The following is a 22,562-nucleotide window of genomic DNA, read 5'->3' on the forward strand; positions in this document are numbered from 1 at the left end:
CTGTGTCAGAATCTTGTTGTCATTGTAATCCATTGCATGACCAAGTTCCAGACAATGCTCTGCTATGGCTGATTTAGTTGCCTGTCTGAGTCTGGTATGTCTCTGGTGTTCTTTACACCTGATGTCCACAGTTCTGGTGGTCTGGCCAATGTATGACACCCCAGGCTGGCATGGTATGTTGTAAATATCTGGCTTGTGTAGACCCAGGTGATCTTTTACATTCCCCAGCATAGCCCCATTTTTGTTGGGTGGGCAAAATATGCTCTTGATGTCATATTTCTGGAGAATCCTACTGATTTTGCCAGAGATAGGTCCAGCGTATGGCAGGTATGCCATCTTCTTTGCCTCTTCTGGTTCTTCTTCTGGATCCTTTGGCTGATCGGCAGGTTGAAGTGCCTTCTGGATATCTCTAGAAGAGTACCCATTCCTGCTGAACACTGATCGTGTTCTAATTCTGTGGCCAAACTATCAGGATCTGACAGAGCTGTGGACCAGCTTTGAGCACTCCATTCTTCTATGCCGGATGGTGGCAACTGTTGGCATAGGTTTGCGTTACACACTGTGTCCAAATGTGCCATCCGGCTGGATTCCCGAAATCCAACATATCGCCGGGAAAGCATGAAGGATATTAAAGCTCTTAAATTCTTTAAGAAAACGCCTAATTTAATAAATTTAACTGTAAAATGTGAAGTAATTGATGGTGATACAGTTTTTAAGTATCATATATGGATTTCCCACCATAAAAAAATAAGAATAAGGTATTTTCAGCAATAAAGTTTTCCATCGTTGGCCTGTGTTATTAATCAGAGGGAAATTCTTATATAACCAAAGTTATTTCCTACAGTGTTCCCGTTGTATGAAACTGATATTTTGAACTTGTGTAGAAGACAACTTGCTGTGGAAAATTTTAACTATTCTATGTTCGTGTTCACAGGGAGAGTCGGTGTCGACGGCGGCATCCTGCTGCTCTTGGGTGGACGGCAGTGCGAGATTGAAGCGCGCAATGAGCATCCTTATGACCCGCGCACAGAAACCGCTAGTTCTCACCGCCGGACACCTCTACCCCATCAACAGAAGTGCTTTTCTCTCGGTAAGCACGTTACACGAAAGCGATTGTCATTATCCCGGAAGAAACGAAACAGTCCACTGGAGGAGAGGAACTGAGGACTTCCGTAAAATTAACCAAGCACCTCAATAAACGGCAATTTCTGAGCACGATGGTGAATGTCAAGGAGATGCACGAAACGGGGATAGTGTAAACACTAAGAGCATTTAAGATCTTTTATTTCGATTATACAGCCGTCACTAATTAATTTTTATCTGAAGGTAAAAATCGTGCATTTTGTTATATGATCCCGGTATACTGTTAATTGGAACTGCGACGAATACAATTAGAAAAACTTACTTGTGCCGTAGACTCAACTACTTGGGAAGCGAACTTGTCTCCGCTCCATGAGATAATGATACCTTAATTACGGCAATAGCTTAATAGTATTAATGAAAAATGTTCTTCACTGTAAAATTTAAGTTATTATTTTACTTTTGCCACATTATTTCTTGATACCGTTATACTCAAAGTACTTGCAGACTCTTCTTGTAATCTGAAACACGGCGCCCGCCTTTTTCAACCACCGTTAATGTTTCACTTTTGTATTGGTGTCCTAGTGAGTCAGCCTGTTTCAGTTATCTAAGGTACAGATTTTTATTGCAGATACGGAACGGGAATGACCGTCACTTAAGAGTCTCTATAAATTCACGTTTATGCATCAAAATCTACCATCGTATCTGCTTGAGTAACCCATCCACGATGATGTCAGTGTTTATAAAACATAGCACTCTCAGTGTTCTGCACAAGGAAAAGCTACTGTTCCATAGAATCTGTTGCCGGCCGGTGTGGCCATGCGGTTCTAGGCGCTTCAGTCTGGAACCGCGTGACCGCTACGGTCGCAGGTTCGAATCCTGCCTCGGGCATGGATGTGTGTGATGTCCTTAGGTTAGTTAGGTTTAAGTAGTTCTAAGTTCTAGGGGACTGATGAACATAGATGTTAAGTCCCATAGTGCTCAGAGCCATTTGAACCAACATAGAATCTGTTGCCCTGAAGTCGTTACCGGCAGAACATGCTTGTCTCAGTACTGTATGCGTCCCACAGTGAGCAACTGGAACACATATATTACACGACCTGTGCGTTTACGTAGAAGAAAAAAAAAATTACACACCGTTGCGTTATTTGAACATTGGATGATTAAAAGGTTCCACTTTCATTTGGGAACACAATATTTACTTGTGTTTCACCAAATTCGTTATATTATCAACTGTGTTGCTTAACGTATTTCTTCTGAAAATATATATCACGAAGTTATGTGGGTTTGGACTCGGTTAGCTCTTAATTTGCAACTCTCATTTACATTATATTCTTCCTGTTGAATCCTAGTAGGCGCTATGTAGTATATACTGCAGCCGATTGTTCACTGCATACGCTGATTTGCTGATAACAGTGGAACTTACAACACGGATACTATTGTTGTGGTTGGCAGGAGAGCCAACACCATTTTACTAAAGGAGGCACGCATTTCAGCTCACGCAGGCTGGCGTGAGGTCTGGAACATGACAAGGAAATTAGAATTTAGAAAAACGGACGTAGCTGGTGGAATACTTAACTTTAATCCATTAATGATGAACGTCGGTTTTGACGGTACATGATTCACAATATCAATAGTAACTGATAATGGCGCCTTGCTACGTCGTAGCAAATGATGTAGCTGAAGGCTATACTAAACTATCGTCTCGGCAAATGAGAACGTAAGTAGGCAGTGAACCATCGCTAGCAAAGTCGGCTGTACAACTGGGGCGAGTGCTAGGAAGTCTCTCTAGACCTGTCGTGTGGCGGCGCTCGGTCTGCAATCACTGATAGTGGCGACACGCGGGTCCGACGTATACTAACGGACTGCGGCCGATTTAAAGGCTACCACCTAGCAAGTGTGGTGTCTGGAGGTGACACCACAACTATCATCACCACAAGCTTGGACCTGTCCACCTTATTGATCCTGAATTTACGTGTACATTCCTGGATTTACAGTATTTGCGTTTCCTGTCATCGCGTTGTAATGAATATACTCCTCTTTCTGAAGCTGACCTTCTTGACTATAGATGCAACAGTTCCAATGTAAGTCAGCATATTTTTCGTGTTGTCCTTCAGAAGATCAAATCACAGAGAAGTTATCAGAAATGTGCTGACTTTGAACTTGTTAACATGTTATCACATAATACTCGGTATTGTTTTGAAGTTTGTATGCTTTGAAGCCTGAAAAAGAATAAAAAAATAAGACTCTAATCAACTAAAATTAGTATCGTATCTCACACCTGTTGTTGATGTCTCTTCAATTCTGTTACAGCTGGTGAATGCATCTTACTCCTACTACGCTCTATTGGGCCAAATTAACAAACGCTAGATGACGCTGACGGACTCGGCACATGATATTATTAGAAGTGGATATTATTAGGAAACTCTTCCTATAGCGATTTCAGTTTCTGTTGCAGCTATGTATTCTGTGATAATTTCCCTAGGATGCATATGAGAAAATTTCTCGAAGATTAATGTAACATACTGCAGAAGAAGGGAGAATCATGGTCACATAAGACTTGGTAATAAAAGTATGCATTCATTTTGGTTCGCCTAAGGTACAGTTTCTTAGTTTCAAAGACATAGTTATGTTTCATGTTATATATTACATTATGTTTTTTGGCATATCTACTGATATTAAACGTAATGTATGTTAAAAGGTGTAAAATAAATCTCAAAATTACATACTCGAAAAACGACTGTTATTTTCATTTTTCGCAAGTATAGTAAGCTCATTTATCTACAGTGCTAATATTTCTATAATGCACCAATGTAAGTAAATAAATAAAACGAATAATTTTTGCAAACCTATTACACTACATATTTCCGTAACTTGTGTCCAAGAGTTGACAGAACTATTGTTCCTTACTGTTATGCTAACGATGAGTCATTACTATATTAGCGTAGAAAAGTCCTATACCACACTTTCGCAGTTGTTGTTGAGGTCTTCAGTGATCTCATGCAGCACTGATGCAACATAATGCGTGTTTGCTTATGTTTATAGTTTTTCGTCCGACTGAAATTCACTTGTTGTGTTGAAGCTTAGACAACTGGAAGGATTGACTGGAAGGATAGATAATTTACCTACGTCGATGGCTGACAGTCACAACGTGATACAGTTTTTCTGCTGTAGTATGACAATGGCCCTCCCGCCGGAGGTTCGAATCCTCCCTTGGGCATGGGTGTGTGTGTTGGTCTTAGCATAAGTTAGATTAAGTAAGCAGTTTGGTCCCTTAGGAATTCACACATTTTATCATAATGAGCAATGTATTTACGAACATCAATCTGGAAGCATTAAATGATAAAATATCATCTTGATCAGAGTGTATCATCATTGTTGTGTGGTGAAAGACACTGGAAGCTCTGGTGAACGGTGTTGGTCCTCAGCATCAACTACCAACGTTATTGGCAGTGGAAGAGTCTAAATATCGCATCACAGCTCTCACGAAAATATCTCCCATGTGCGTAGGATAAGGCACGAACTGAAAGTAGCAAAACAGGCAATCTGAACTCCGTTTCAGATATTCCTTCACTAGGCAAGATAAGTACGTAATGATCTAGTACTCGTATAATTAAAAAGACGATAGCCACTCAGTCTGGCAACACGAATGTGCATTTCGTGGAACTGTTTCAGCGTCACGATCGGCCTCATCTTAATACAGCCGTCAGGCGTAATAACATGAGACTTGGGGGTGCGATGATGACAGAAGGCATGAGTCAAATTTCAGTGGTGTCGGTGGAGTCTATCAGCAGGACGGGTTTCACTAGACATGGCCTGCACCTCAACAGGTATGGGAAGGGGAGGTTGGCAAAACTTATAGGTGACAGCATAGGTGGGGGTGGTGGGATCACTCATGGGAAAATTCCGGTTGTTGTGGGAGTTAGAGCTGTACCTTTTTTAGATTGAAGTCAGCTGATAGGTATTCCTGCTTAAGGGAAGTCTCCCTAACAAAGAAACCACTTACTACAAAGCTTGGGTATCCGATTAATGAGGGAATTAGTACATTTCATCAAAATATACAAGGTATTAGAGATAAAGTTAGTGAACTGCTTATAGATGTTGACTCTGAAATTATTGGTATATCTGAACACTTCTTAAATAAGGAGATAATTCAGAGGCTTCCTTTACCGGGATACAGGTTGGCTGGCAGCTTTTCTAGGAGCTCTTTGCGGTGTTGGGGAGTAGCCATGTATGTGAAAAACGGTATCCCATTTGAGTCAATTGATGCTTCAAAGAACTGCACTGAAAAGGTGTTTGAATGTTGTGCAGGTGTGGTTAAATTTAGTGGAGCTAAATTTCTTACTGTTGTTATTTATAGATCCCCAGACTCTGATTTCACAACATTTTTGCTAAAGCTAGAGGAGGTTCTTGGTTCACTTTATAGGAAATACAAAAAGTTAGTTATATGTGGGGACTTCAATATTAATTGTATAAGTGATTGTGCAAGGAAAAGGATGCTGGTAGACCTCCTTAATTCATATAATCTTATGCAAACCGTATTCTTCCAAACGAGAGTGCAAGGGAACAGTAGAACAACCATAGACAATATTTTTGTTCATTCGTCAGCATTAGAAGGGCATTCTGTTAGCAAAAAGTGAATGGCCTTTCAGATCATGATGCACAAATTTTAAGTCTAAAAGATTTTTGTGCTGCAACACATGTTCAATATAGTTACCAACTTTTTAGGAAAGCTGATCCAGTTGCTGTACAGACTTTTGTAAACCTTATCAAGGAACAAGAGTGGCAAGATGTTTATAGTGCTGATACAGTAGACGATAAATATAATGCTTTCCTCAAGACTTTTCTCGTGCTCTTTGAAAGTTGCTTTCCGTTAGAACGTTCAAAACAGGGTACTAGCACAAACAGGCAGCCTGGGTGGCTGACTAAAGGGATAAGAATATCTTGTAGAACAAAGTGGCAATTATATCAAAACGTTAGAAACAGTCACAATCTAAATGCAGCAGCCCATTACAAACAGTATTGTAAGGTGCTTAAAAAAGTTATTAGGAAGGCAAAAAGTATGTGGTATGCAGATAGAATAGCTAAGTCTCAGGATAAAATTAAAACCATATGGTCAGTCGTAAAGGAAGTGGCTGGTCTGCAGAGACAGGTCGAGAATATAGAATCAGTGCGTAGTGGGGATGTCCGTGTTACTGATAAGTCGCGTATATGTACAGTACTTAATAATCACTTTCTGAATATAGCAGGTGAACTAAATAGAAACCTAGTCCCAACAGGGAATCATATAGCGCTCTTAGAAGAAAGTGTTCCGAGACTGTTACCTGAAATGCTCCTCCATGATACTGACAAGAGGGAAATTGACTTAATAATTAAATCACTAAAGACCAAGAACTCTCATGGATATGACGGGGTATCTAGCAGAATACTGAAGTATTGTTCCACGTATGTTAGCTCAGTACTTAGCCATATCTGTAACTTTTCCTTTAGGAGTGGTCGGTTTCCTGACCGATTGAAGTACTCGGTAGTGAAGCCACTTTATAAAAAGGGAGACAGGGATAATGTTGACAATTATAGACCTATTTATATGCCATCGGTGTTTGCTAAAGTTATCGAGAGGGTTGTATATACAAGGTTACTGCAGCATTTAAATTCACATAATTTGCTGTCAAATGTACAGTTTGGTTTTAGAAATGGCTTAACAACTGAAAATGCTATAGTCTCTTTTCTCTGTGAGGTTTTGGACGGATTAAATAAAAGGTTGCGAACATTAGGTGTTTTATTTGATTTAACGAAGGCTTTTGACTGTGTTGACCACAAAATATTACTGCAGAAGTTGGAACATTATGGAGTAAGGGGAGTAGCTTACAATTGGTTCGCCTCCTACTTTAAGAACAGAAAGCAGAAGGTAATCCTCCGCAATATTGAGAGTGGTAATGATGTTCAGTCCCAATGGGGCACTGTTAAATGGGGCGTTCCCCAAGGGTCGGTGCTGGGGCCACTGCTGTTTCTTATTTATATAAATGATATGCCTTCTAGTATTACAGGTGATTCAAAAATATTTCTGTTTGCTGATGACACCACGTTGGTAGTGAAGGATCTTATGTGTAATATTGAAACATTATCAAATAATGTAGTTCATGATATAAGTTCGTGGCTTGTGGAAAATAATTTGATGCTAAATCACAGTAAGACTCAGTTTTTACAGTTTCTAACTCACAATTCAACAAGAACTGACATTTTAATCAGACAGAATGGGCATGTTATAAGCGAGACTGAACAGTTCAAGTTCCTAGGCGTACGGATAGATAGTAAGCTGTTGTGGAAAGCCCATGTTCAGGATCTTGTTCAGAAACTAAATGCCGCTTTATTTACCATTAGAACAGTATCTGAAATAAGTGACATTTCAACACGAAAAGTAGTATACTTCGCATATTTTCATACGCTTACGTCATATGGTATTATTTTTTGGGGTAACTCTTCTGATTCAAAAAGGGTATTTTTGGCTCAAAAACGGGCTGTTCGAGCTATGTATGGTGTAAGTTCGAAAACCTCTTGTCGATCCCTATTCAATAGTCTGGGAATTTTGACATTGCCCTCACAGTATGTATTTTCTTTAATGTCGTTTGTTGTTAGCAATATTAGCTTATTCCCAAGAGTTAGCAGCTTTCACTCAGTTAATACTAGGCAGAAATCAAATCTGCATGTGGAATGCACTTCCTTGACTCTTGTGCAGAAAGGAGTGCAGTATTCTGCTGCATCCATTTTCAATAAGCTACGACAAGAACTCAAAAATCTTAGCAGTAGCCCAAACACTTTTAAGTCTAAACTGAAGAGTTTCCTCATGGCTCACTCCTTCTATTCTGTCGAGGAGCTCCTGGAAGAGCTAAAAAATTAAGCAAATTCCAGTGTTAAATTCTTGATTTTCTTTATTTAAACTAACGACTTGTCGCCTGAATATGTTTCTTATATTTCATTTCATCTGTTTCTACAATCGTGTTATAATTTCATGTATTGACTCGTTCCATGACCATGGAGACTTCTCCTAAATGTGGTCCCACGGAACAATAATAAATAAATAAAAAATAAATAAAAAAATTATATAGATGATATCAGGTGAGTTAAAAAAGGTTGAAACCACTAAATGCAAACAAGGCTTCTATGCCACATGGGTCCGTGTCAGATTCTATACAGCGTTTTCAGATGAGTAAACCATAATGTTACCAAATCCCTTGGAAAGAAACTGTTCGTAGCGATCAGGAAACAATCGCAGGCCACATCTCTCTATGGAATAGTAACAGAAGTCGTCCCCGAAACTACAATCGTGTCTCGCTTGTGTCCAGTGCTTGACTTGTAACTGCACACGTCGGTGGGTTTTACAGGTACCTCCACCAAAAAAAGTGTTAGTATAAAATTTTAAGACATCTAAATTTCAAAAAGCACCGCCGGAAGGTCATAGTAGCGGAACTTCCTTTTTACAGTTCAAGCACTGATGAAGTCCGTGTGTTGTGGAATCCTCCGACAAATTCTAAGGTAAACGTAGTGAAGTATCTCGGAGAGAATTACACCTGTCAAGCCAATTAGCATGGACTCCGATAACATTGATCATAAAAAGCCAATCTGTACTTTTGTCGACTGTCAGAAACCTGTCAATGAAGGAAGTGAGACAGATGCGCCTTTTACTTGCAAAGGGCATTTGACACAGTACCACAGCAACATTTCTTAAAAAAAAGTATGACTGTCAGGGATGTCGTACAAAATCTGTGGCTGGCTTGACAATATACTGAGCTTGGCAATAGATTAAGCTTTTACCAGGTATGTCTGTGGTTCATTTATGGGTGTAACGACTTCCCCAGTGTGTTTTTTTGGAAACACGTTCGTTCTCAAAGTTCATATGGTGGTGTGCAACACGCCAGTAGATGTCCTGCAGCTAAGATCAGGTAAGTCCGACAGATGTGGAATGTAGGGTTGGACATCAAAAGTGTCGAACCAAAGTGATAGGTCTGCTGGTCACTAAATCCACGTACCCTTGCTAGACTACCGGTTTCTGATACAGCCAGTTTACATATGGTACGTTATTAGTTAGGTTTTGAACCGCTGTTATCTTCTCTCATAGCAAACCTAAATGTTTTGTGTTGTTTGGCACTAAAAAGGAAATCAGAAAATTGTATATAAATTCGAGAGGCGTAAGGGAAGAGGTCACAACATGGTACATGTGCGACTGCGAAACTGTTTGGGCACTGCTGACGAAAGAGTAATCCACTGTTTCAAAATAGTGCACTGTGGTTGGGAAACGTGGGTGATATTGCTGAGAAGTAGTAAGAAAGATTTAAAACAGTATTGAGTGAGCAGATGAACACAGCACTGAGCAGTAGCAGCTGAAGTTCGACAGGCGTCCTGCTAGTGAGGAGAAAAGTAAGCGTACAGAAACTGATCGGGCACATTGGCCAAGGCAGATAGCTGGTTCCTTGGCTAAGAGGACGAGGTGTGAGTGAAACACTAGTGGCTCCACTAATAGTCATTTTTTGACACGTAAGTTCCTTTGAAGAAACAGAGTAATACGGTGTTTTAACTCGCTCAATTCCTCGCGGCTGCGGAGCAGCGGAGTCGTAGCGTACAGATCCCGGTGACAACCGATGCGCCGACGACTCGCGTTGCACCGGCACGCCGATGGCGTATTCTTCCCTCACTACCGTGCCCTTGACTCTATGCGGAGGCGGCGCGGTCTCCTTCCTGTCAATTAGCTCGTTGCGTTATTAACAGGCGGCTACGGCGTGGCGCGGAGTGCTCCGTCCCGGAATCGAACCAGCGACCCTAAGGTTCGGCGTCTTCTGGCGGAGTTCATCAGCCTCTAGGTTCACAGGTGACCCATTCACAGGTGTCCCATTTGGTGAGGCCGCAGTCCCTTCGTCCTCACGTTACCTCGATAAGTACCACACGAACTTCTTTCCCGTAATATCTGGAATGGCATTTTCTGCGCTACCGACAACTTCCGCCGAGCAGAGTAGCGGCTAAGTCGTTGTAGCACAATATGTGGTTCTCTGACTAACCACCGATCCCTCCGTCCAGACGACCTTTCTTCGTGTCTTCTTTCTCCGCTCGAAGAACCTCCTCCAAGGAGCACGGAGGTATTTCTTCGGTGCTTTGCCAATGTCACTAAGTTTCTACGGCGGCGGCTGACTCTTCGGTCGCTGAACTACGTTTCTCATGTGGGCAGAAACGTGACCAATGTCGACACACTTGCCGGCGTTTCACTGTTTTACCTCTATTCTGACGTTGTCAGGCATTGACCTATCGTCCTCTTCGACATCGTCAGATACGTCACGGACGTGATCTCAATTTGCTGACAGTTCCACTGACGTGCGAACAGCGCTGGTCGTTTTTCTCCTTGGAAGCATTGCCTGTCTGCTTGCTCGCTGATCTGTCGAAAGTGCTGACTGCTGCTGCACAAAGTCCGCTGGTCATCGGCCCTCTCACGTTGGGCAGGAACATGACCAATGTCGACACACGTGCCGGGCTTCCTTGTTCGTCTACTGCCGTTTCCGAATATTGTGGCTTAACGTGTCCCTAAAATGTCCCCTTTACCTGTAATAATTCTTTACGTAGTTTTCTGCTTTGAACAACCATAAATAACTCATAATTTTTTTTAAAATTATAATCTATGTGACTTAACTTCTGAGCTAATCAGTCCCCTAGAACTTAGAACTACTTAAACCTAACTAACCTACGGACATCACACACATCCATGCCCGAGGAAAGATTGGAACCTGCGACCGTAGCGTCGCGCAGTTCCAGACTGTAGCGTCTAGAACCGCTCGGCCACTCTGGCCGGCAACTCATAATTATTATACATAATTGTTATACACCCTATAAAATAATGCAGCCAGTTCCATGCCACTAGGGAGATTGTGTAATGGTGGCTGCTCATATGATGCGGCCTACATCCAAAGGAAAGGAGTTGGAAAAAGATCCTGTTTGTGGAAAGAAAAGCAAGAGTGCAGAAATTGCTTGGGTACTTAAGTCAAAGTAGATAGTATCACTGAACGAAGTCGTATACCTGCTAATTTACTAAACTCAAGGGTGCCTTTACGTGAAAGCAATATTGTTTATTAATTCGTATTCGATAGAGATTCCAAATACGAACTCCCCTTAAGCCTGAATAATGATTACACAGAGCTTTCAGACTCCCAGGCCAGTAGGAGAGAAGACAGGTATGAACCTGATTATTGATGTAGACTATCTGAATTTAAATGGTTGTGAAGTACGTGATAAAAAAATTTATACTGAAGGAAAGCTGGTCATGGTAAAATTTTTACAGGTTAAGAAGTCAGTAAAGGGAACCTATGAACTTCGGAATAGGGCTGAAAGTAATTACAGAAAAGAACTAAGGAGTATAAATTTACTCGGTTTGACAATTCTATGAGAAGCAGAAAATAGTTACAGGCATTATCAGAGTGAAAAGTTATCAGAAACAGATGATGGGTGCAGATGAATGCATAATGGTGTACAACTGAATAACTACACGAACACATTAAATGACAAATTGTTCGATATAATTTTCTGTACAAATCTCGATCACTTAACATCTGTATAGATTTGAAAATACAGATATATTTATAACTGTTAAACTGATGAGTTTTATGTGTGTGAAGCTGACTGGTTATAATGAAACTTTCGCCACTTGAGACGGCCACTGAGAAAAAGGAATAGAAAAGTGAATCTTCGAGGAAACATTTCTACAGTAATTCAAAAGATGGCTCTGAGCACGTGGGACTTAACATCTGAGATCATCTGTCCCCTAGAACTTAGAAGTACTAAAACCTAGCTAACCTAAGGACGACACACACATCCATGCCCGAGGCAGGATTCGAACCTGCGACAGTAGCGGTCGCGCGGTTTCAGACTGAAGCGCCTAGAACCGCTCGGCCACTCCGGCCGCCAATTCAAAATATATATAATGAATAAACCATTGAAGGAAATAAATTTTAATCTCCGCTTGAGGGTAACATTTCCAATGCGTAACATCCTTACGTTCCACGTCGTAAATGTTGCTCAACATGACAACCATGTGGATCCACGACAGCTTAGAATCATTCCAGGGGTTTCTCTACTGCTGTCACATTACAGCTAATGCACTGCTTGAAGGTTGAACATTGCTTCCAGGATTCTCAGCCATTGCAACAGTAACGTCTTTAAAAGTTTTGTGGGACCATTGGCCATCAGCATTTCCCAAGAGCACTTCCCTTATCACCAGTTTATTTAACCCTGGTGCAGAAACCGGACCTTGCACATTCTATTAACGTGTCGAAGAGCACGCAGCACTACTGCTAGTTTTGCTGTTGATAAAAAAGCTTTATGACCAATACCCTGCCGGCTGGTGTGGCCGAGCGGCTCTACTTGCTTCATTCTGGAACAGCGCTACCGCTACGGTCGCAGGTTCGAATCCTGCCTCGGGCATGGATGTGTGTGATATCCTTAGGTTATTTACGTTTAAGTAGTTCTAAGTTCCAGGGGACTGATGGCGTCAGATGTTAAATCCCATAGTGCTAAGAGACATTTGAACCATTTTGAACCAATACCCTGCTCATCTGATCGAAACAACTGTTTATTGTCTACAGCTGTAATTCACAGTGATTCTTGTGTTCCATCCCTAAGTCGCTATACCAATAGTGAGTGCTAAAGGCAAGTCTTGACGCCAACACTACTAGCAACACGTCTCCTGCAGTGCGCAGTCTCAACATAATTCTGTTATAGCATTGAACAAAAAGGGGTAGAATTTAGAAAAAAAATTGTTAATACTAATTTTCACTGCCAGGGGCAAACTGAAGTAATGCCAGAGATAGATGTGCTAGCAACAAGTGTGCCAGTTTTTCTCAAGTGGATCAGGTCATCATCATATTACGACAATGTCTGCTGAATGAAATATACTAGCAGCAGAGCGGAGACTGCCACATAAAACCAAAGGAATTGGAGACAAGCACATTTGTTAGTTCGTAAGAGATATTGCAAGGAATTCTATGTCTTTCACAAGAGCACATAGCGAAAAACTGACACAGTAGTTAACAGCCGGTTAAGTGAATACAGAAGATTATGGTGGACATATGCGGTCATTACAAACTGAGCGTTGCATCACAGCCTCACACTAACTCCATTTAATTTCCCCAGCTCTCGTGATCAGTTGATCATTGGTATCAATGGCATTCACAGTAACAGCACTCGATTCCATGTCCTAGATGCTACAGCACAGTCTACGAACTAGCTGTAGATGTGCCAAGGTGGTGGACTTCTCCTGATGAACTTCATACTGCGTGTCACCTACCAACTACTGATAGAGGAAGTGACTGTCTTCTGACAACACACATCGCAGAGTGCTGCCAATGCGGGACTATAACGCAAAAGCCAGCAATAGGGCCTCTTGGTGTCCACGTTCCTGTACAACGCACAGTTGCATGCGGGAGTTAACATACACCATGGGTAGGGACGAGATCAACCCATCACACGACTACGGACACCAGGTACTTCATAGACGTGCCATCAAGGGTCACAGAAATCAGAGTGAGGCAGCGTGCACTCCAGCATCCAACACCAGAAGCACTTCTGCTCGGCCATCTGTAATTCCTATAACGCTGGACACCCATAAGTTAAATAATTTTCATTCTAATCTGCTGAAGTACGAAAAGTCTAATTATAACCACCCTGTCGTTTGAAAACGACAATGGGGTGTGAAATCTGTCCTTATAATTGTAAATGACTGCAATACTCCATGGTTTTTAATAACGAGTTAGTTAAACTTAAATATACTGGATGGGAGTCTAAGATTTGGATAGGGTGATGACCTTGGCATGTTTGGTAATGATGTGTGTAACAGAGCAAGAAGGTGAAGGTAGCGAGGCTTTGAAGTATATGAATGTGTAAATAAGGGCAACAGATGTAAAAGATAATATTGTGATGAATGATGAGTCTAAATTCTTTTAAAGGGCTGTAGCGTTTATATTTAAGGTAATAAGCCACCTCTAAAAATCTGACTTCACAAATGCCACAATTCCTGGACTCTTCATGCTGTTAAATTTTGTGAGCCATTGCTGCTGTTTTAACAATGGCTCCGGAAAGCATCATGTTGGTGAATACCTTAATATTGTGTCACAGGCATGATAAAGCTATGTAAGATTGTTGACCACTATTTTTTCCACACTGCAACTATGACAAGATTTCTACACTGTTTAGTAGACGTAGAAATGTATGGAAGTAACTTTTATAATAAAGCAAGTGTTATAATGAACTCAGTTCGAATATTATAGATAATTATTCAATTAAGGAAAATATCATTTAACATAAAGATAAGTCACAATCCTGATTAGATGCCATATATTCTGACTAATAACTTGTTTTAAAACTATGACCTCAAAAATCGTATTTGCATGATTTCAAAGTATGACAAAATTCGTTTACCGTTTATTTAAATAGTACTGAATCCAAATGCTAAACACTGTTCGCCACTTTACAAAGCGTTTCATACATTTTAATAATTGCTAAGCTGCAAGCCCCAAAACTTGAGGTCAAAGTACTGTCTGCTTCAATCTTGAATTTTTAAGTGCAAATGATATTAACAGAGTTTAATATTGATTTTAGAATAAGTAAAGCCAATTAGCTCTTGGCTACCGTAAAACGTAGTCATAATATTTCTTTCAGAGGGTTAAATAAGATCAGTCACAAACGTCTCTTTCACTGTGCCTGTGGAAATGACAGGTTTAGTGGCAAAGGGTAAATTATTACTCAAGGAGAAAGTCGAACTCATTATCTTCATGTTACCAGCTTGTGATTATGGTGACTATACAACTGTAGTCAACACACTACATGAAGCAGTAGCTTATAATGCCACAACGATCGGAAATATCTTAAGAATTAGAATGTGCAAAACATATTACTTGAGTCAAATCGCCAGTGCCAAGAAATGCGTCCAAGTAAATAATCAATATTTTAAAAGACTCAAGAAGAAGGAAGGCAAACAACAAGTTAGCACACTATTACAGTTTTACTCTTTACTCTAATGAGTGAGATAACTGGGTGAACAATATCAATAAGCCCCACTTCCCATCTTGTGATAGGGGCTGGTCAGGGGTTACATTTTTAGTTTGTTTACTTTGCTTTCAATTTGAGATGGCTAATATTTAGTTGTTCTCTGGAGTTTTCAGTTTGCAGACTTCATTGATTCAGTACGTAATGAGATTTCCATGATGCAGAAGTGTTTCCCCATCAAGATGGACAATTTTTTGCCTCAGTAACCGAGATATTACACTGCAGTCTTCTGATGCGAAAGGCATACTGTGAACTATTCTATTTGACCGCAAAATGTGCAGTGTACGCACCAAAATACAGAATATTTGCACTTCCACACATAATAGCTAAGTATTGTGACTACAGTCGACAAGATTAAACGAGTTAAATCACATCTGTTATTGATATTCATTTCGTTAAGTAATAACTATTGCAGTAATAAGCAACAAAGAGAAGCGCAGCAAAACTGAACTTAGTTTTCCAATTCTTCACTAGGGTAACATCTTATCAAAAACTTTAATATAAACAGCTCACGGTTATCACTCTAGAGACTCAGTGTGAAGTCAACAATAGTCATAAACTATACACTGCTTAACTCATAAATGCTTCAAGTATAATAAACAATCAGTGTGAAATTAATCTATAATGGATGTCACAAAGTACGAATGATTGGTCTCAAATACCGTGCATTTCCCTGAAGATTCAGTTTGTGACGCTGCGATGGATACTCCAGAAGCAGGCATACTAGAATTTCGACTAAGAATATTGAAGGTAATGGCTGGTATCACAGCCAGCATTGGTCGTCGAAAATGCCATTTCACAATGGGTGGACCCCAGCGCAGTGTTACATCACAATGTCTGGACGGTGCTCGTAAGCACTATCTTTTGCAGATGGCGTAGAATTAACGAAAGATAATGGAAATGTAGTAAGTTGGAGCTGACACTTCAAATTACGTATTCAGATACTTTTGTTTGAAGATATATAGAGAATAACCCGTTCGGAGGAAGACCGGTTCGTAGAAAATCTGTACTAACGTCACCTCTGGGGGAAAAAAAAGAAAAATCTACAAAAGGAATACCGGTTAAAAGTACTGACAGTGTAATAAAAGTAAAGCCATCATCCGATAGAGTAAAGCACGTAGTAATGTAATTATATAAGTAATCTTCTACCGGGTGAATACATACTTTTAATATTTAGAGATATACTTTCCACAGCCTTTTCCTGCAATCTGTGACATGTATTCAGAAGAAAATATTCTAGGGCTATCCAGAAAGTAATGACCATTAATTTACGAATAAAATATTGAAATACAGAAGAAAAATCTTAAAACGACGACTTCGTATTACTTCTGTAACCGATCTGCAAGATCTAAGCAGTTACAGTAACCCTTAATGAGTATTCCAACTCCATCTACACAATATCCTACCTCCTTGCTATCAGCATGTGAAATCTTTAAATTCCTCATCAAATCACTCTTTCATGGCTGGGAAGTTGGAAACTGAGTCTGGATGATAAGGTGAATGTGCAGAAATAATGCCATTTGAATGGATGCAAGAAATATTGGGTCTGACTGAAAGATTGGGGCTCGGCATTGTCATGTTGAACCACGACAGCAGAAGTCGAATACCTGCATCGCCTGTTCTGAATGTCCCTTCCCCGTCTCCTTAAAGTCTCACAGGAGCCTTCAGAGATAACTGTCCATTATCATTTCATAAAATCTCGCGGACATCACTCCTTCAGCATCCTAGAAAGGTTTAACTATAACATCTCTTACTAACAAAGTTTACCTCGAATGTTATGGTTTGCTGGGCAAGGCGATACGACATCGCACATTGACATCTGATGTGTCTCCAGACTGACATGGGAAAACCATGTCATGTCACTCATCGTGATTCCGGTCCATAGCCTTTCTTCGACCGCATCAATATGAAAAAGAAAATCCAGTGGTCAAATTTTGGCTTTTGTGTTTCTCGAAAAGGATTTTTGGAACCGAACAAGCACAGTTATTTTTCTTGTACGAGGGCAGCTCAATAAGTAATGCAACACATTTTTTTCTGAAACAGGGGTTGTTTTATTGAGCATTGAAATACACCAGGTTATTCCCCAAATTTTTAGCTACACAACACTATTTTTCAACGTAATCTCCATTCAATGCTACGGCTATACGCCACCTTGAAATGAGGGCCTGTATGCCTGCACGGTACCATTCCACTGGTCGATGTCGGAGCCAACGTCGTACTGCATCAATAACTTCTTCATCATCCGCGTAGTGCCTCCCACGGATTGCGTCCTTCATTGGGCCAAACATATGGAAATCCGACGGTGCGAGATCGGGGCTGTAGGGTGCATGAGGAAGAACAGTCCACTGAAGTTTTGTGAGCTCCTCTCGTGTGCGAAGACTTGTGTGAGGTCTTGCGTTGTCATGAAGAAGGAGAAGTTCGTTCAGATTTTTGTGCCTACGAACACGCTGAAGTCGTTTCTTCAATTTCTGATGAGTAGCACAATACACTTCAGAGTTGATCGTTTGACCATGGGGAAGGACATCGCCATTGCAGGGGTCACAGCTGTGCACGGCCGGCCCGCACGCGGGAGATCAGACAGTCTTGCTTGACCTTGCGGCGATGATGACACACGCTTTGCCCAACGACTCACCGTGCTTTTGTCCACTGCCTGATCACCGTAGACATTCTGCAAGCGCCTATGAATATCTGAGATGCCCTGGTTTTCCGCCAAAAGAAACTCGATCACTGCCCGTTGTTTGCAACGCACATCCGTTACAGACGCCATTTTAACAGCTCCGTACAGCGCTGCCACCTGTCGGAAGTCAATGAAACTATACGAGACGAAGCGGGAATGTTTGAAACTATTCCACAAGAAATTTCCGGTTTTTTTCAACCAAAATTGGCCGAGAAAAGAAATGTGTTGCATTACTTATTGAACTGCCCTCGTATTTCATTCGTGTTGCCGAAATCTCATTCGTGTACCAGAGATCTCACGCGAAATAGTCCAAGAAATGTATGGAAACCTTATAGCAATAGTAAACAGCCAATCAGTTGCAAATGGGAAGGTTAATTAAAACCCGTTTACCACAGTTTCGACGTTTATAGAAACGTCTTTGAGAAGGAAATGTGGAGAACCCAAGCAAGTTAAAACTGGAAAATATGTGTGTGTGTGTGTGTGTGTGTGTGTGTGTTTACAGTGAAAACATATAAACATATATACAGAGTGACACAGAATAAGGGGAATGTTTCAAATGAGTGGTGGTAACAATGGGCAGGTGGCAGCACTCCGGGTTCGTGACAGCTAGTAAACAATCCGTCATTTCAGTAATCGTGGCTCAGTGCATAGAATAGGACAAAAGCGTGCGCTAGCCTTACAGATGTTTCATAAAGACATGACAGTTTGCTAGCGGGGCAGAGGGAATTTCGACGTTTTTATAATTTAGGACGTGATGATACCGTTCCGTTGAAACACGTGATAAAATGTTGTATTAATAAGATTTAAGAGACTGGATCTACCCTCAAGAAGAAACTAACAGGACGACCAAGAAGTGTGCGTTCTCCAACGAACATTGATGCTGTGCCCGAGTCTGTCTTACGGAGCCCACGACGTTCAATTCGCAAGCAAGCAGCAGTGGTTGGCATGTCCCGGAAGAATTTTCGCAGAATTCTTCGCCTCGATTTAAAATTTCATCCGTACAAACTACATATGGTGCAACAATTGCAGGAAAACCATTACCGGTTACGATTAGGATGCTGTCAACAAATAATAACAAATATAAACAATCACGATCAATTTCTAAACAAGTTGTGGATGTCAGATGAGGCACATTTTCATCACACACGTTATGTGAATAAACAGCACTACGGTTTCACTGTTCAAATTCTAATGACGCTCATGAGCCTCCTTTACATAGGATTATCGGATGGTACTTTTTCGCAAATGAGAAGGAAACACAATAACTATCAATGCCGATTGTTTTGTGGAGACGTTACGAACTTTCGTTACACCTACACTGAACAACTCTCCAAACGTTCTATGCACATATTTCTGAAAAGAAATACGCCCATAATCCACAATAAAAAATAGATTTCGATATAATAGCTTAATTTTTGCGTTTCTGGCCTCAGCTCAGCGTCGGTACAACTCAGTTTCTTACCACTCTGGTGGGCAACAATAATACTACGTAATTATTTAAAGCAAAATTAATCCCTTTTATTAAAATCAGATCTATATTGCAATTTCCACAGAACACACAGAGGACAGAGAGCAAGCTCAAAACGGAGCAAAATATGTAATTCGTATTTTCAAACTGCCAATTCGAATGCATTTATTTGTTCGAAGCCCACATGTAGTTGACACTTCAGTTATTCATTGGACTTTTAACGCCATTAACAAATTCAAAATAACATCCCTTCCAGTGGTGCGCTAGTTAGGACCGCACCACGACAGAAGCGGCCTCTACAAGAGGAGAATATAAGCGCCGCTCCTGCCAGCTCCGGTCGCTCAGTATCGGCTCAGTATCGGGACATTAGTGGACATAATTCTCAGAGTACTAGCACGGCCTAGCAGAGAACGCTACCATAGCAGTTATTAGTTAACCACTAACTGTGTGTCAAACTTGCATGAACATAGCATATAGCAACGGACTCTTGATTCATGTTGCATGTCGCCCATCGCTTGCTACATCGTTGTAAATTTTAAGTTAAGTATTGGCAATCTTCTTATTTGTAACAAAAACTATTAATGTGACTTTGCTTGAATTGTTGTACAGCATTCCGAGAATGCTGCATGCAATAAGCACCCTATAAGCGACGAGTGGGCAGGACCACACCCTAGTAAAGGCAGACAAATTGAACTGTGCAACGGCTCGTGGTCATGCCGTTTATTGTTTGTCATCTTCTCTTATGGTACTGCCGTCTTGTTTCCTTATTCCGTTTACTGGCTTCACTAACTTCCTGCCATACCTGCCCGTGATTTGGCAGCTGCAGCGCTTATCGAAAGTGCACTGTCGTACCATCTCTGGAGCGACCGATAGTATTTCCGGGTCGTCGTGTGTCGAGAGTCCAGTTGGGAGTTCGGTCGGCAGGCAGCTGCAGTGAAGTCGGGGACGGAGCAGCGGCCGGCGACGAAGGATCGTCGGGAACGGAGCACCAGTCAGATGCGGACAACCAAAACTTGCCGACCGCTAGCGACACACATGCACTGTCCGACTGAAGGAGACTGGAGGGCGAACGACCGTTGATTGGTCGTTTGGTCGGTCGTTCCATCAGCTGACGTCTGTTTGGTCGTTTGACCTTTTCCGGGTGGTGGGTGTCAGTTGGTTGCGGCAAAGGAGCGAGGAAGTCTCCATGGCGCGAAGTCAGGCCGGAGCCACTGGCGGCGTGCACACACAGTTGGAGTTGTGAGGCGTTTCTTGTGAGTGTTACGAAGTTCGCCACCCACCGATCCTGGACACTAAAGTTGAGTGCTCACTGAACCAACTACTATCACATCTCTTTGTTGATCCTGGTTGTCGCTTTCTGGGAGATTCCTGTGTGGAACAACGTCTGTGCATTGAAGTCGGCTAGAACTGCACCAATCTTCCTGTTGGTGTTTAACTTAATTTAATTCATTCCTTCATTAATAAAGTGTAACAGCGGTATCTTCTGCCATGTGGCCGTTGACGTTCCAGTGACCTGGCCTGGTCGTTGATGTCGTTTTTGGCAGTGTATTTTCCTTGTCGTTTTCATGCTGTCCAGCACGGCATGTAATTACACAGCTGAGGTGTTGTTGGTAGTTTTGGGCGCTTATTCTGACTTGGCTGGATTGGGCACCAGTATCCAGAACGTTGTATTGTTGACATATTGTTTTCGTTGTTTTGCTGGTTGGGAGGAGCAGAACTGATCTTGTTGGTTGGTTCGTCGGCTCGTTTCCGGTTGGATTGCCTTCCGATTAAATAGTTGTCGGTCTGGCTGCCTGTCTCACCCAAACGTGTGTTAGTGTTACCTTGCCATGCTGATCCTTGGAACCTTCTGAGCGGCGCTCCTTGTGTGTTACATAGTGATTTCCCTTTTAGTCTTAAGAGCTCTATGTGGCCGTCAGCCGAGTTTCAGACCTTAAATAGAAAGTTCCTTGTGTCTAGGCCTTAAACCAGCCTTCAGCCGGGTTTTCAGCCTTTTCAAATCAAAAGTTGAAAAATTCGTCAAGGCCTTAAGCTGTAAGAAATATTTTCTAGTTTGTATGTGGCCTTTAGCCGAGTTTTCCAGCTTAAATTAAAAATTCGAAATTTCTTTGTCTTGGCTTTAAGCCATGACATTGTTTGGGTTTCGTATGTGGCCTTCAGCAGAGCTTTATGTGAAGCAGTCTTTAGCCTATTTTAGTTGAAATTTAGAAGCTCTTCCCTTCAGGCCTTAAGCTGTAAAATTGTTTTCTGCATGGTGTGTGGCCTTTGCCGAGTTTTAATCTCTCTTAAATTAAAAATTCTAAATCCTTGTCTTGCCCTTAAGTCATAAGATTGTTATTTTTTAGTATGACGACTTCAGCCGAGTTTTACACGAAATGTTTTAAGAGAAGGCCTTCAGCCTTTTCAGATTGAAAGCTCTTCTTCCTAAGCCTTAAGCCGTTAAATTGTTTTGTTGATATGCAGCCTGCAGCCGAGTTTTTAGCCTATTTAGATGAAACATTGAAAATCTTTGTCTCAGCCCTAAGCCGTAACACTGTCCTGGATTAATGTGAGGCATTCAGCCGAGTTCCGCGGGAAAAATTTAAGGTAAGACGTTCAGCCTTTTATATTGAAGGCAAAAAGATTTTCTAAGGAAGTTAAACTTCCAGAAGAACTCCTGTACCTCAATTCCTTGCTTAGGCCTTGTGCCTTGGATTTTCGATGTGGTCTTCAGCCGATCTAAATTAAATCAAAGCAGGCCTTTTGTTAAAACTTTGAGATATTTTGATTCTTGCTTGTGTGATTGTGTGGTTTAAGAAATAAGGGTTATATGTTGAGTGCAACTGACAGTAAGTTATTTTGGCCCCTTTCCTCACCTCATCTGTTCTGTCCTGCTAGCCTAGGGATTCCACAAATAACTTTCAATTGTTTTTTATTCCAGTCTTTGATCACAATATCATTTCTTTTGACGATGGCCGGTTTCGGTCAGTAACGACCATCCTCACATCTTTTCTACACCACGTCCTAAAGTGATAAGGCTGTAATGGCATGGTCCAAAAGGTACAGATATACTCAGCACAGCATTGTCACATAGATAAGGAGTGGAATATGTTTTAACGATGCCATTACGACCTTATCACTTTAGGACTTGGTGTAGAAAAGATCTGAGGATGGTCATTACTGACCGAAACCGGTCATCGTCAAAATAATTGATATTGTGATCGAAGACTGGAATAAAAAACATTTGATAGTATTAGGTCACTGTTCATATACGCAACTATG

The sequence above is a fragment of the Schistocerca nitens genome, chromosome 9, assembly GCF_023898315.1.
Source record: "Schistocerca nitens isolate TAMUIC-IGC-003100 chromosome 9, iqSchNite1.1, whole genome shotgun sequence".
NCBI classification, from domain to species: Eukaryota; Metazoa; Arthropoda; class Insecta; order Orthoptera; family Acrididae; genus Schistocerca; species Schistocerca nitens.